Raw genomic sequence first — 15402 nt, 5'->3', positions numbered from 1 at the left:
TATTCTGCATACTCAATTTTTAAACTATATTCTTCATGACTACATAGATACATATATAGATATAATACATATAACTGTTATTAATATAAAGCTACCAAGTTTTATGAGACTTAATAAGACTTCTTTTGGCACATTGGTCACATTGATTAGTATCCTGAGACCTTGCTCAGTTTAAAGTAGATGTTTGGGCCATTGCTGTCAGTGTCAGCTGTGTGGGCACCAAGCTGAACTATCTGGACTTGTCTCCAGTGTTCAGATTCTCTGGGCTATGGCTCAGTTTTGTAATGTGCATTGTGTTCTACAGCCAAAAATGATAGAATCTCAACATCGGAAGGGATCCCTGAAGCCATTCCTAAAACTTCCTTGATGAATGGTCATCCTCAGTTCAGCCATTTTACTTGTGGGTTTTCCTAAATACTAGGGTGTTTCCCCTTATATTGATTGAGTAGTATTCCTAGCTCCTACTTCTATCTTCTGAGGCCAAGGAAAAAATTCTAATTTTTCTTCCACATGATAGATGTTAAAATATTTGCTATTCTCTTATCATCTTCTTTTTTTCCTCCCCCTAGGTCAACATCATCCCCTCTCCCAGTCAATCAATTTTTCCACGGAAGTGTTTATAGTTCTTTTGGGTCTTTTGTATTCTTTTGGGTCTGCTCTAGTTTGCCAAATTGTGGTGTCCATATTTAAACATATTATTCCAGAAGTAATCTGACTCGCTCTGAAAATTAACATTCTTACCTATCTCTATCTTCAGACCTCTGGGATGGTATCTTGAGGAAGATGAATCTAACTCTGAAAATAAATAACTTGAAACACTTGGGATGGTGAGATAAATCTTACCTGACTTCCAGAAATTGGCAACTCCAGAAATTTAGAGAGAATTAAGACCTTTGTCTAAGACTGGTTTTTTTTTCTAGAAGGGGCATTTTTTGGGCAATGATTTCTTCAACTTCTTCAGGAAATTACATGTTTATTTGTTTTTTAAAGATTAAAGATTTAAAAATTTTAACTTAATTAACAAACCTTCAATTTGAAATCATCCTTTTGTCCAGTTTTTAACTAACTTCAAAGAATATGGAAGTCATTGTAATTGAGATAAAAATGGAGGGGGGATTAAGTTCTGGTTAAATGGTATTATACCTTTATTATATGATACCTGGATATATATGACAGCTAGTATTGGTTTTAGGTGACCCCAGACATGAGAATGTTTCTTTTTAAAAATTTTAATAGTTTTTATTTATCAGATATTTGCACGGGTAATTTTACAACATTGAGAATTGCCAAACCATTTGTTCCAATTTTTCCCCTCCTTCCCTCCCCCCCTCCCCCCCGGCAGGTCAACCAATACATATTAAATATGTTAGCGTATAAATTAAATACCATATATGTATACATGACCAGACAGTTGTTTTGCTGAACAAAAAGAATTGGACTTTGAAATAGTGTACAATTAGCCTGTGAAGGAAATCCAAAATGCAGGTGGACAAAAATAGGGGTATTGGGAATTCTATGTAGTGGTTCATAGTCATCTCCCAGAGTTCTTTTGTTGGGTGTAGCTGGTTCAGTTCATTACGGCTCTATTGGAACTGATTTGGTTCATCTCATTGTTGAAGATGGTCATGTCCATCAGAATACATCCTCATACAGTATCATTGTTGAGGTATATAATGATCTCCTGGTCCCGCTCATTTCACTCAGCATCAGTTCATGTAAGTCTCTCCAGGCCTTTCTGAAATCATCCTGTTGGTCAAGAAATGAGAATGCTTCACCAAATGTACCACCAAAAGGGCAGAAATTAGGATAACTGCAAACTTTCTCTGTATTACCATGAATTTACTTTGTATATATATTGTGTGTATACATACACATAGATACATATATACACATATGCATGCACACACATCTTTACACAAATATACACACATATTTTGTCTGCTGATGGGATATAAGTTCTCTGATGACAGAAATTGTTTAATTTTTTACCTCATATCTCTGCCATCTAATATAGTTGGTGCTTAATAAATATCTATTGATTAAAGTCAATATGGCTTAGTGAAAAAGTGCTGGACTTGGAATCCAAGGATCTGCATTCAAATCCTGAGGCTATTCCCTTCATAATATCAGAGAAGTCACTTAATTTTTCTGGTTTAGTTTCCTCATCTGGAAGAAGAGAGGGGGTTGGGATGACCTCTAAGGTCTCTTTCAAGTTCTAAATATGAGATCCAATGTTAATGATTGATTGATCATATAAATACCCTGTTGATAGGTCTGTCAGCAGGCCTTGCTGGAGGAAAAAATCTGGCCTCAATTATGAAAAGTCAGTTTTTAGAATTAGTAGATTTTTCAGGCCGCTTATTTCTGCTATTTGTTGGTTTGTTTTAGTCTTTCTTTTAGAGGAAAAATGATGAAATTAAACTTTTATTCCTTGTAAGTAACAAAAAGTATGGTGTCATAAGAATTGAAAATATTTATTGAAATGAAGAATTCCCCTCATTATCTAGGGTACCAATTAATAATGGAGAGATATACCTGTAGTCTTCAAAGGCTCTGCCTGGGCCCCCAATCACATTCTTTTTTTAAATTTTTTTTTAATTTTTTTTTATTATATATATATATATTTTATAATATTATCCCTTGTATTCATTTTTCCAAATTACCCCCCCTCCCTCTATTCCCTCCCCCCGACGACAGGCAATCCCAATCACATTCTTAAATATTTTCTCTAGGACTGATCCAATCCCTTCATATTCTCTCACTCTTCCTTGTCTCCTCATCTGCTTAAAAATATGCCCAGGTCCCCAACCTCAAAAGGAAAGAAGAGAAAAGAAAATAGCTGTTTCTTTTTACCTCATCCAGTTATTTGACTTTTAGAAAAAATGAACAATGCTGCTTCTTCACCACCAATTCTGCTTCTCATCATTCTCCTAAAACTGCACCTGAAAAAGGACTCTCCAATCACCAACTCCAAGAGCTCCTTTTCAATACTCATCTGTTAGGATTACTAAGTGAGAACTCAGGTTGTCTGGACAGTGACAAGGTGAGAATTCAGGTTTTCTGGACAATTACAAGGTGAGAACTCAGGTTGACTTGATAGAGGGGGCAAGCTCATTGGCTGGGGTGGTTCTTCCCAGAAGCCCTTGCATTATCCCACGCCCATTCTCTGGGAGAATAAAAGAGACTCTCAGAGAATGGGCGTGGGATAATGCAAGGGCTTCTGGGAAGAACCACCCCAGCCAATGAGCTTGCCCCCTCTATCAAGTCAACCTGAGTTCTCACCTTGTAATTGTCCAGAAAACCTGAATTCTCACCTTGTCACTGTCCAGACAACCTGAGTTCTCACTTAGTAATCCTAACACTCATCCTTTCCTTGCAACTTTTCACATTGTTGACTCCTGCCTCCTATTTGATTTTTTTCTCCTGCTTTGGCTTCAGGGACACCACACTTTCTTGGATCTCTTCTTGTAGCTCTCCATTTGTTTCTTTTATATCTTCTCATCTGAGCTGAATGAAACTTAATGACTAATCTTAGACCCAAAGGAGATGAAAAATTGAAATGAAATGCCTTCCCTTATTTTCAGAGATGGGGAACTATGAGTATGGAACGTTATTTATACTGTCAGACTTATCTGTGTGTTGGTTGGTTTCATTGAGCTTCTATTTTGTCTTATTCTCAGTCAATAAGCATTTATTCAATGCTTACTTTAATCCCAATGTAGATAAGCAAATTATATGAAACTTTTTTTCTTAGAGAGTTACTTGAGAACACTGAGGCTATGACTTGCCTATGGAAACAAAGATAATATATCAGAGGCCTTCTGCCCTTAAAGATTAGCCTAATTGTTATACCTCTGTACTAGATATTACACAGAATTGTGCAGGAAGCTTGAATCTTGCAAAATTAGTAGCAAGTTAATTTCTAACTGATGAAAATGTACTTCACGTCCCTAATCTGGAACTACCCACAAACCCTTCCAATAACAGAGATGTCTCAGAGCCAAACAAGGCTTCTATATTTCTTTCTCATCTCCAGCCTGTTTTCTGTGCCTTGAATTCGCTACCTCCCATATGACCTATTGATTTCTTATATATTTTAAAAGGCCCAACTCAAATGTCACCCCATCCATGAAACCTTTCCTAAAGTTCTATTAGGAAGAGTAACTCTAATACCAACTCAAGAAGACAATTTGATGTTCTTTTTGAAAATTCAGGTCTTGAATGACTTATAAATTTGAATAAAATTTTACCTTATATGTTACTGAATAAGTCTGCTCATCTTTTTAATTGGGGGGACAAGAAACCTTTTTTCTTAGTCCAATTAATGATTACAAAGCATATTTCACATCCTTCATTGAAGAGAAGTTTCTTGAAGGTTTTAGTTTTTAGAGATATTTTTTGGAGGGTGAGGGTAAAAGAAGATGGAAGTTGGGATCACATTTGTAGAAAAGAAATTTCTTTTACCAATTTGGAAAGTGCAAGAAAAGTGACAGCAGAATAAGAAAAGCAGAGGAGAAGGAGAAAAAAAAATTTAATCTTTCAAAATTTTAAAATGTTCCCTTTTAGCAGAATATCTCAGGTTTCTCTGATTAAGTTTGAAGCCTAATGTTGCAACATAAAGCATAATGTAGCTTGTTTTTTTAGCAGCATCAAAAAGTCTGTGACAGTGAAGGCAGTTGGAGGCCGAAAGTAGAAAACGCCTCTCCATTGCATTGGTTGAAGGACTCCATAAAAAAGTGAAAAGTTAATCGTGCTCATTGAAGAGATTGTGCTGTGTCAGCATAAGCATTGTCTGGTTTAATGTACATCTTGGCAGGGATCCAGTGAGCCATTAATTAATACCATGCATTAACTGTCAGTGGGTAAACACAAATTCTGAATTTCACTGTTCCTTTTTACAATAAAACGATGAAGTCCAAAATCATGAACTTAATGAGAATTATTGCCAACCATTTTACTTCATTGATTTATAGCTCTTTATGTAGGAGAAAACTGAGTCATAGGATTTAGGGATAGATACTAGGATTTAGAGCCAAGAGAACTGATATCCAGAGAAATGAAATGATTTGTTTGTCTAAGGTCATTCTACCAGAAAGAAGTAGCAAAGGATTTAAAAGTCGGCTGCGTGCTGCCAGGTCTAGTGTCCTTCCCACAGACCTGTCTCTTTTGGACAACTTGTGTTATGGAGTTGTTTTAGTCACATACGTCTGAGTCTCTGTGACCCTATTTGGTGTTTTCTTGGCAAATAAATATACTGGAGTGGTTTGTCATTTCTTTCTTTAGTCTATTTTACAGATGAGGAAACTGAGGCAAACAGGATTAAGTAACTACCCAAGGTCATGTAGCTAGTAAGTATCTGAGGTTGCATTTGAACTCGGGTAGCACTTTATCCACTGTGCCATCCAACTGCCCCATATAACAGGTATGGAGATAGACTTTGCTTTGCTGGATATTTTGTGGAGCATCTTTTAGTTTTAGTTTTCTTTGTTTGGGGATCTTATGGCCTCTTATCTAGCAAGAATGCTTTTAAGGCAAGTTGAGTTCAGTTTTGTTAAGTACCTTGGAGTCTAACAGTTTCCTAGACCTCTCTCCTTAGTACTGTTCATAAGAATATTCATTCATTAATCCATTCATTCAGCAAATATTTAAGTGCTTATTGTATGAAAAGAATTATGCCAGGTATTGCAGGAAATAAAAAAGATAATTAAGACATTGCCCTTGCTTATAAGCGTGTGTGTGTGTGTGTGTGTGTGTGTGTGTGTGTGTGTGTGTGATGATGCATAAACAAACTATACTTATATAATGGGTATAATTCAGAAACAAAATAAACAAAGAAGCTTTACAGATATAATCATACACACACACACAGATGATGGGACTTATGCTGATCTATTTGAAATATAGGAAAGGAAATGCCTTTTTGACTGATGGGACCTGGTGAGAAATGACAATTAAAAAAAATAAATTAAAATGTTCCTTTGTAGTCTGCCTCTGAATCTGTTTTTAGATTCATTTGACAATAAAAGTAGGCTGATCAAATCTAAGTAGTTTGGAAATCTGGTCCTTTGGTCTCTCCAGTAAATACCAAAAAGGAGAATGTTCATATTCAGATACTCTACTTGGTTTCTTTGAAATCATTCCTTAACTAAAATATTTAAATGACTTTTGAATTTTTTTTCTATAAACATGTGGTTTTATGATTTTTTTTTTAGGAAAAAAATATAATCTTTGTCCTAAAGCACCTTACAAAGTAGCTTTATTTAGGGGTGACCACATTGCTGGGGTAACTTTTATTATTTTCTACTTTAAGATAATTTTATATTTGGGTGACTGAAGAGACCCTTTTATTTAATTCCATCATTTGTTCTTTCTAACTTTCCTGTTTATGGGCTTATTTCATGGCAGAGATGAGAAGGAAGTTTTTGTGGCACCATTTCAAAATCCAAACATCTCTCAGTTAGTCACTGAATTAATAACAAAATGAGAACTGTTAAAGATGTACCAAACCAAGCTAGAACTGGAATTACCAGGGACTGCTTCTCATTATGCCCAAGGGGAAAGCTGAACAAACAAGCACTTCTAGCCAGCTTAAAAATGTGTCAAAATGACACCTGTGAAGTACAGTAGTGGCTTAATAAAAACCTCCACCTCACATTGTACAGTGCAAGAAGATCATCAACATTATAAAAAACTTCTCTTCTAAAATCTCTTTCCTGTCCATTATTTGACTTGGATTTCAAGGAATATTTGATAAGGTCTCCTAAATCTTGCCTCCTTTATGAGCATATTTCCTCCCTCTATTTTCTCCCTTATTTGTCTTAGTTTTAATAACATTAATTATGTTTTAAATTTCAGTCAGTTGATGGCTTAGGAAAATTTTTTTGAAAAAAAGAGGAAGAATAGTTTAGTGGATTAAGCAGAAGATAGGTGATCTAATGGCCTTTTAAACACTTGAGATTTTGACTTGTTCTATAGCTTTTGAGTAATTTTCCTTTCATATGTGTTAAATCAACTTGCTTAAAGATTTTGCAAGAAAGATAGTCTTTTATTTCATGGTCCAATTAATGATGAGAAAAGATCTCTTGCACTGAAATAAGAAAGAGGAAGAGGAAGTTTCATATATCTATTACTCTTCTATTCATAAATCCTCTTCAGTCAGTCAATCAAGAAACAATCCAGCACCTTCTGTGGTCTAAGCACTGTCCTAGGCACTGAGGCTACAAAGACAAAAATGAAATAGTTCCTCTTTTCAAGGATTTTATGGTTATTGGAGGGAGGGTGATAGGGAATGTGGATAATCCATAGCATGTATGTGTGTGTGTGTGTGTGTGTGTGTATACATACATATATATGTATGTATATATGTGTGTATATAAAATGTCTCCACTAATGGGAATCTCGGGACATATTTATATTTATTCATATTAGCTCAATGTTTTAAAGATTTTAGGTGGAAAACTATCCAGAATGCTCTCTTCTCCCCAAATACCAAATTTCAAAAGTCATCTGACTTGGAAATTGTATACTTGCATTCCCCTCTGATGCAATTGCTTTTAAAACCTATTGAAGATGTAGTTTGTGTTTTTGCAGCTGTATGGCTTTAATGCCACCTCAAAATCATTTATTGGGTTTCTGACCAAAATTTTGTTTTTATAGGTGTGTAAATGTGCTATCAAAGATATTTTGGCACTTTAACGCCAGATTTGAGTTTTGTAGGTTTTGTAAAAGAAGCCAGCCAATCACATTTTTCTCCTTTCTTAAAAGAAAAAAATTAGTTTGCTTGACAGGTGTTCTGGGGTTTTATATAAAGTTTTTCAGGAAATTTATTTTGCTAAAAATTTGTTTGAACTACCCCATAAAGTTGCCAGCACTGATGACAGGGTTTTCCTTCCACTTACCACTCCAATGACCTGCCTGCTTTTCACCCAGGCACTGCTAAGATGTCTCTATTTTTTTTTTTTAAAGCCCTGTTGTTAGAGGATATTGTTTTTTCTCTTACCAAACTGATGAGGATATGTATACTATGCATGAAAGGGTAGAGAGAAAATTAGGTAAGGAAAAAAAAAATGACCCTGACATTAGTTTCCTTAGAATGCCATATTCCAGATATGTGTTAAATAATTCTGTGAGTTTGATAAGTACCATTTGGGGAATGATGTCCACTCACTCCTTAGCTATATCTTCAGAGACTTGGAGCTTTAGAAAACTTCAATTACAACTCCTTGGAGGGGAGGCTAAAGGGAGAGAAAGTCATGGCTAAGATGAAGCTTTGACTCCTGTCTGTCAGGGGCCACTCAGGTTCAAAATGAAGACAAAAAAAAAAAATGGATGAAAGGGTCTGGGGAGATTGATTCTTTTGGAGTTTTTTGTTTTTTTTTTTTAAATGAGATTTCTACTATATCCTTCAGTATTGGTCATTGGTGTGAATATGGACTGAAAGTGGAGGTGGGAGTAGCATCCTATTGGGAAATTACCAATCTAGAAATCACAGAAGTCTGTAAGGAGATTTTTTTTTTCTTAGCAAAAGCTAGCCAAGGCAGCAGGGGTCAATGAAGCTGCAAATCAAACGATGATAGTTACTAATGTACTGTGTGTGTTTGGGGAGGGGGAAGGATGATTTACTGAATGATGGCTCTTTTACCCACTCTTCTATCACACAGCTAGAGAACACCTCCTGTGAAGGAAGGCACCAGCCTAATTGGTTACTACTCTTTCCCCCAAAAACTTATCTTTGCTACATTATTTGAAATCTCAATCTAGTGCTTCCTTGACAATGTATTTCCTTCCCTCTGTCCACATAGAGAATCATACCTTTACCTGTAGGTGGTCTGCCCAAAGGAATGTAAATTTTGATTGCAGGAACCTAGAAAGATATCTTGGGGTTTGTGGGCTAGATTTCTTTCTTAATGACCATGCTTTAGACCCAGATCACTCTGGCTTTCATAGATTGGCCAACAATAGGTCCCAGCTTGGTCATTGTTTGGGCCCTAATGGCTCAGAGTAAATGTAAATAGTAATTGTTTCTGTTTTGGCCAGAAATCTGGACCGTCCTCTTCTCCCAGGCTGATTTTTTTTGATTAGGTAAGAGGCCACTTTCTGCCTTTCAGCCCCAGGAGATATTGGGTCCCATATCCTTAGCAATCTTCAAGTGAAAGCTATAAGATTAATTATTGGAGAGATTGGACCAGTGGTATTAGTTCAAATAGGAGTTGGCTTGAATGACAATGTAGAATAATAAAAAGAAGATTAAATTTGAAGTCAGAGGACCAGGGTTCATCATCCCAGCTCTTCCTGTTACTAACTGTGTAATCCTGGGTAAATCATTTCAATTCTCCTCTTCAGTTTTGTTGTCTCTACAATGAGGAGGTTGCACTAGAACTTTCTAGCTCCTAAGTGAGAATCCTATAAAGCTCTGAAATAATTTTCAACTCTGCTCCTGTGAGATTGGAATTTTGAACCTGTACCATCTTTACTGGCTGACTTGCATTCTATGCCTTTGCTATAGGAATGGTCCTGATCTCCAATCTACTGGCATTAGAGGAAATCAGACTCAGAAGAAAAATCAAGATAGGCTAGTGCCCTGGGAAATGAAGTTGGAGAGACCATATAGAAGGAAAATAAGGTATACAATTCCACACACTTTAGAGATAAAAGATACTATACTTAACAACATTCTAAGGAAGGGATTTTAAACTTTTTTTTTTTTTTGATAGATCCCTTTGACAGGTAAGTGAAAGCTATGAATCCCTTTTCAGAATATTGCTTTATTAATGTCCATTTATAATGGAAAGATATATTAAATTTCAGTGATGAGTGAAATTAGAGGGTTTTTTTTTTTATCACATCCAAGTTTAAAGAGCCCTTGAAATCTATCCATAGTCCCCTCTGTAATTCTTGACAATTCTCCTCATTTCATAGATGATTAAACAAAAGTATAATTTAAAAAGATGATGCTAGAGAACAGATTCCTACCTAGAAGGAGCATGTTTAAAAGTTTGGAAAAGGATCAGATTCTTTCATTCACTTGTCAGGTTAATGATATATGTCTTTTTCTCTTTCCTTACTATAAATGAAAAATGATCAAAAGTGTCAATATTGTTACTTGATCTAATGTACTATGACATCTTCTGAAATTTAACAATGGAGATAATCAGGCAGTTACTCAAATATTGGTTGTTGAATTTATTAAATACCAATTTGCATATGGCTCCTGATTTAGACAGATATGGTCCTATGTGGTAGGGCCTGAGGGTCTCCAATAGATAACATTCAAATACTAAGACAACAGGTTACATACGAATAAGCCAGATAATACTCCTGTATAAAATAACACATTGACAACAAACTAAAAATGTTAGCCATATTCCTAAATAGGATTCAGCATTTGTTTATATTACACATAAATCAAGCACAACGCACAATTAGGGTTGAGAGCAAGCAGAGAGTTGATTTAACTAAAACCCAAAGAACAATTATTAGTCATGAATCTCATATATCCAAGCAATGCAAAATTAAGTGAAGTCATCAAGTTGGCTTCAATCAATCTAGGAAGATTTTCTCCAGCACCAACCCCTAGCATTTGCTGGGTAATTGATGTCAAAGGAAAAGGATGCAGGCTGAGTTATCTTCACTCTTGAAAGGGCAGCTGCAGGAAGAGGCCTCCAAAAGCCTAAAAGACAATTTTTATGCCTCAGAAAGAACCAATGGACCTCTGCTACCTTGATGACTCTGATGTTTTCATGCTTTCAGTCTGTCTCAGCCTTGAAGATAACGACCACATCACCTTTTAGAGTGAGTGTACAGGGAGCCATAAAAAAGTACCTAAAATCTATCAAGTTGCTGTTGTTGTTTTTTTGAGAAAAAAATGAGGAGTCCAAGAGTCATTTTTCCCAAAATAAAAATGAAAAAAGTAGAGTTTCTTGGTGGGCTGATGGTCTCTTTACAGGGGAATGAGAAGGAAAACAAAGCTTTTAAAAAAGAACAGTTAAGAAAAAGTTGTGTTCTTTTGGCCTCGACTGCTGGCTTGTGATCTTTTCCCCCCCTCTCCTTTCTTTTTCTTCCTACAGTTGAGTTGTATGGCACAGAATAGCACCAGCTGCAAAAAAGAATAAATAGAGAAAAAACACACCACTCTGCATTCTTGATCTACACAGTGCTTGTGTTCTCTATGTGGGCAGGAGGTTTTATTTTTTCATTTCATACATCATTTACAGCGTGCTATGCCATTTCTCCAAAGTCAGCAAGCTTTAAATAAATTGAGGAAGGAAAATACTGAAGGAAAATAGTTTTATACCATACTTTGCTTGTGGCAAGGTACTCTGGAGACTTAGAGCCAAGTGACTCTTCTCCATCATTTTTTTTTTTGCTTCCATAGATCCTGTTGGAGGTCTGTAAGTTTTCTGTCTTTCCCTTCCAACCTCTCCCTCTAAGTATGAGTACTGGGATGGGGACTAAGGGGGGCACTGAGGACATACAACTGGAAGTCAGAAAGGTCTATGACTTTGATTGTTGTTCCTTTTTGTGCTCTTTGGCAAGTCACATAACTGTTGGGTACCTCAGTTTCCCCATATGTAAAATGGGGATATTATTAATTACTTCACCATGCTGAGGTAAGGATTAATTAGTTTGTGTTTCTAAATTGCTTTGAAGCCTGAAAGTACTATAACATAGCTTAGCATCATTATTAATAATGCATTGTAACTGGGATAATAATAGCATTTACTATTTCAAATTACCCTGGCAGTTTTAAGTAGAAACTTTATTCTTCTCTTATACTCATAAAAATACATTATTTTGTATTGTTCCCAGGGAATGACTTTTCCCTTCTATCCCCAAAGCGGAACCTCCCCTAGACGTGAAACAACTTTTCTGTTCTAAAGGATTTTGATTAGTGGTTCTGCAAGACCACCTACTGAACAGCAAGATGAGATTGCTATTAGATAGATTCTAAAATAAGAGTTCACCAAATTCTTGAATGAGAAGAAGCAATTTAAACTGGGAGGTGACCATTTTCCAGAATTTATTCAATTCTTATTGCTCTGAGTTTAGCCACAAAACAATTTATCTTTTGTCTTTTACAGGTTGTTTTTTCTTCTTTGTATGTCCCTCTTTCTGGCCTACACCCCTTCCGGTCATAGGTCACTTCAAGATTCTAGTGGGTGTGTGTTTTTGAAGTTTCTTTGACTAGTTACATCTTTGTCTTGACTTTTACCATCATGACAATCCAAAGATACACTTGCTAAATCTTTCTCTGTTCTTACCAAAATGAGACATGATTTTAGAGAAATGGCATTGAATCCTAGAGCCTTTCCAAGTTACATATGTTGAAATTAATCAAAAGATAGATTAAGTGCATGTAAAATAACATGTTGTTGAATCGGTTCAGTCATATCTAACTATCCGTGGACCCATTTGGAGTTTTTTTGGAAAAGATACTAAAGTGGAAGTTGGAGCCAGATGGTGGAATAAAGCCAGGTATGCTCCCTCCCAAATCCTTCCAAATACCCTTAAATAATAATTCTAAACAAATTCTAGAATGGCAGAATCCACAGTAAAGACTAAGTGAAACAAGTTTCCAGAACAACACAAAATCATCCTCACAGTTCCAGGGTAGAAAAGAATGCTTGTGATTACTTACAGACCAGAGTTCAGGCCAGAAGAGTAGTAAATACCTCTCCTTAGATCATATCACCTTGGAAGAACTGAAAATATATAGATCCCTGGAAATATTTTTGAAAATAGCTGCACAAAATCCTTGAAGCTTGGGACAGTGTACTTTCCTTGCTGGAAGCAAAATCCAACTTTAACAAAGAAAAGTCAAGTAACAGGTTGGGGAAATGAGCTAAACAACAGAAAAAATCCTGATTGTAGAAAATTACTATGGTGACAAGGAAGTCCAAAACATACACTCAAAAGAAGATAACAAAGTCAAGCTCTTATGTCTAAAGCCTCCAAGAAAAATATGAATTAGTTTCAGGCCATGGAAGAACTCAAAAAGGATTTTGAAGATCAAGTAAGAGAGGTAGAGGAAAAATTGGGAAGATAAATGAGAGTGATAAAAGAATATTGTGAAATATGAGTCAACAATTTGGTAAAAAAGATACACATACAAAAAATACTGAATAAAATGTCACTTTAAAAACAGACTAAGCCAAATGGTAAAAGAGATACAAAAAGCCAATGAGAAGAAGAATACTTTAAAAAAGCAGAATAGGACAAATGGAGAAAGAGGCACAAAATTTCACTGAAAAACAAAGTTCCTTAACAATTGAATTGGCCAAATGGAAAAGGAAGTACAAAAGCTTCCTGAAGAAAATAATTCCTTAAAAATTAGAATAGAACAAATGGAAACTAATGACTTCATAAGAAATCAAGAAATAATAAAACAAAACCAAAAGAATGATAATGAGAAATATCTTGTTGACGAAACAACTGATCTGGAAAAAAGATCTGGGAGAGATAATTTAAAAAATATTGAACTACTTGGGAGCTATGATCAAAAAAAAAAAAAAGAACCTATCCATCATCTTTCAAGAAATTACCAAGGAAAATTGCCCTGATATTCTAGAACCAGAGGGTAAAATAGAAATTGAAAGAATCTACCAATCATTTCCTGAAACACATCCCTAAATGAAAACACTAGGAATATTATAGCCAAATTTTAGAACTCTCAGATCAAGGAGAAAATATTGCAAACAGCTAGAAGGAAATGATTTAAGTATATACAGCCACAGTCAAAATTAAATAAAATTTAATAGCTTTTACATTAAAGGTTTGAAGGACTTCAAATTTTATATAATGAAGGGAAAAGAAGTTAGGATTACAATCAAGAATCACCTACTCAGTAAAACTGAGTATAATGCTTCAGAGGAAAAAAAAAAAAAAGATATTCCATGAAATAGAGGACTTTCAAGTATTCTTGTTGAAAAGACCAAAGTTGAATAGAAAATTTGACTTTCAAATACAAGACCCAAGAGAAGCATAAAAAATATACAGGAAAGAGAAATTATAAGGGACTTAATAAGTTTAAACTATTTACATTTTTATATGGGAAAATTAAACTTGTAATTCATAAGAACTTTCTCTTTATTAGGGAAATTAAAAGGAGTATATATAAATAGAGGGCATGGGTATGAATTAAATATGAATATGATATCTAAAAATAAAATTAAGGGGTGAGAGAAGAATGTACTGGGGGAAAGGAAAGGGAAAGGTAGAAAGGAGCAAATTATCTCACAAAAAAAGGCAAGAAAAAACTTTTACAGTAGAGAGGTAGAGAGAGGAGGTAAAGAGGAGTGAATAAATTTTATATTCTTATCAGAACTGGCTCAAAGATGAAATAACATAAATACTCAATTGGTTGTTGAAATTTATCTTAACCTAAAGCAAAGTAGGAAGAGAAAAGGATTAAAAAAAAAAAATGAGGTGGGTGGTGGTGATAGAAGGGAGGAAAGATTGGGGAGTTAGAAACCAAATGCTTTTGAGGAGGGATAGGGTAAGAGGGGAGAATGAATGGAGTAAATTGGGAAGGGAAGGAATAGGATGGAGAAAAATACAGTTAGTAAAAATAACTGAAAAAACAATTGAAGCAAATTTCTCTGATGTAGGCTTTATTTCTTAAAACTAAAGAGAACTGAATGAAATTAATAAAATAAGAACAATTTCCCAATTGATAAATGATCAGGTGAAATAATCAAAGCTATCTACAGTAAGAAGAAAAATGTTTTAACTCATTGTTGACTGTATAAATGTCTGTTCATATCCTTTGACCATTTATCAATTGGAGAATGGTTTGATTTCTTATAAATTAGAGTCAATTCTCTATATATTTTGGAAATGAGACCTTTATCAGAACCTTTAACTATAAAAATATTTTCCCAATTTGTTACTTCCCTTCTAATCTTGTTTACATTAGTATTGCTTGTACAGAAACTTTTTAGTTTGATGTAATCAAAATCTTCTATTTTATGATCAGTAATGATCTCTAGTTCTCTGGTCATAAATTCCTTCCTCCTCCACAGGTCTGAGAGATAGACTATGAGAGGGACAGAATTTGGAATTCAAAGTTTTAAAAACAAATGTTAAAAGTTGCTTTTATATATAACTGGAGAAAAATAAATCAGTATTTTTTTTTTATTTACTAGAGTAATTTGCTATTTCCTTTTCCAGCTCATTTTACAGATGAGGAAACAGAAGCAAAAAGGGTTAAATGATTTGCCTAGGATGAAACAGCTAGTAATCATCTGAGATCAGACTTGAACTCAGATTCCTGCCTGACTCTAGGAATGGTACTCTATTCATTGTGTCACTTAACTGAGAAGTAATAGATAGTTTCATTCTTGGTTTGTCTTAAATGCAGGAGGATCTAAGTTCAAATCTAGCCTCAGATTCTTACCTGTTCTG

General features: G+C 35.0%; 1 long non-coding RNA gene across 1 annotated transcript in view; it reads left to right on the top strand.

Moving 5' to 3' along the window:
• Positions 1 to 15402, top strand: part of LOC141542537 (uncharacterized) — a 220607-nt gene that overhangs the window by 34402 nt on the left and 170803 nt on the right. The window contains exon 2 of the long non-coding RNA XR_012482191.1: positions 9506 to 9622. This is a non-coding gene — a long non-coding RNA (uncharacterized LOC141542537). The remainder of the gene's footprint in view (positions 1 to 9505; positions 9623 to 15402) is intronic.

Source organism: Sminthopsis crassicaudata, chromosome 5 (assembly GCF_048593235.1).
Source record: "Sminthopsis crassicaudata isolate SCR6 chromosome 5, ASM4859323v1, whole genome shotgun sequence".
Lineage (NCBI taxonomy): Eukaryota > Metazoa > Chordata > Mammalia > Dasyuromorphia > Dasyuridae > Sminthopsis > Sminthopsis crassicaudata.
The sequence above is the reverse complement of the archived record's forward strand: the minus strand, read 5'-3'. Positions and strand labels throughout refer to the sequence as shown.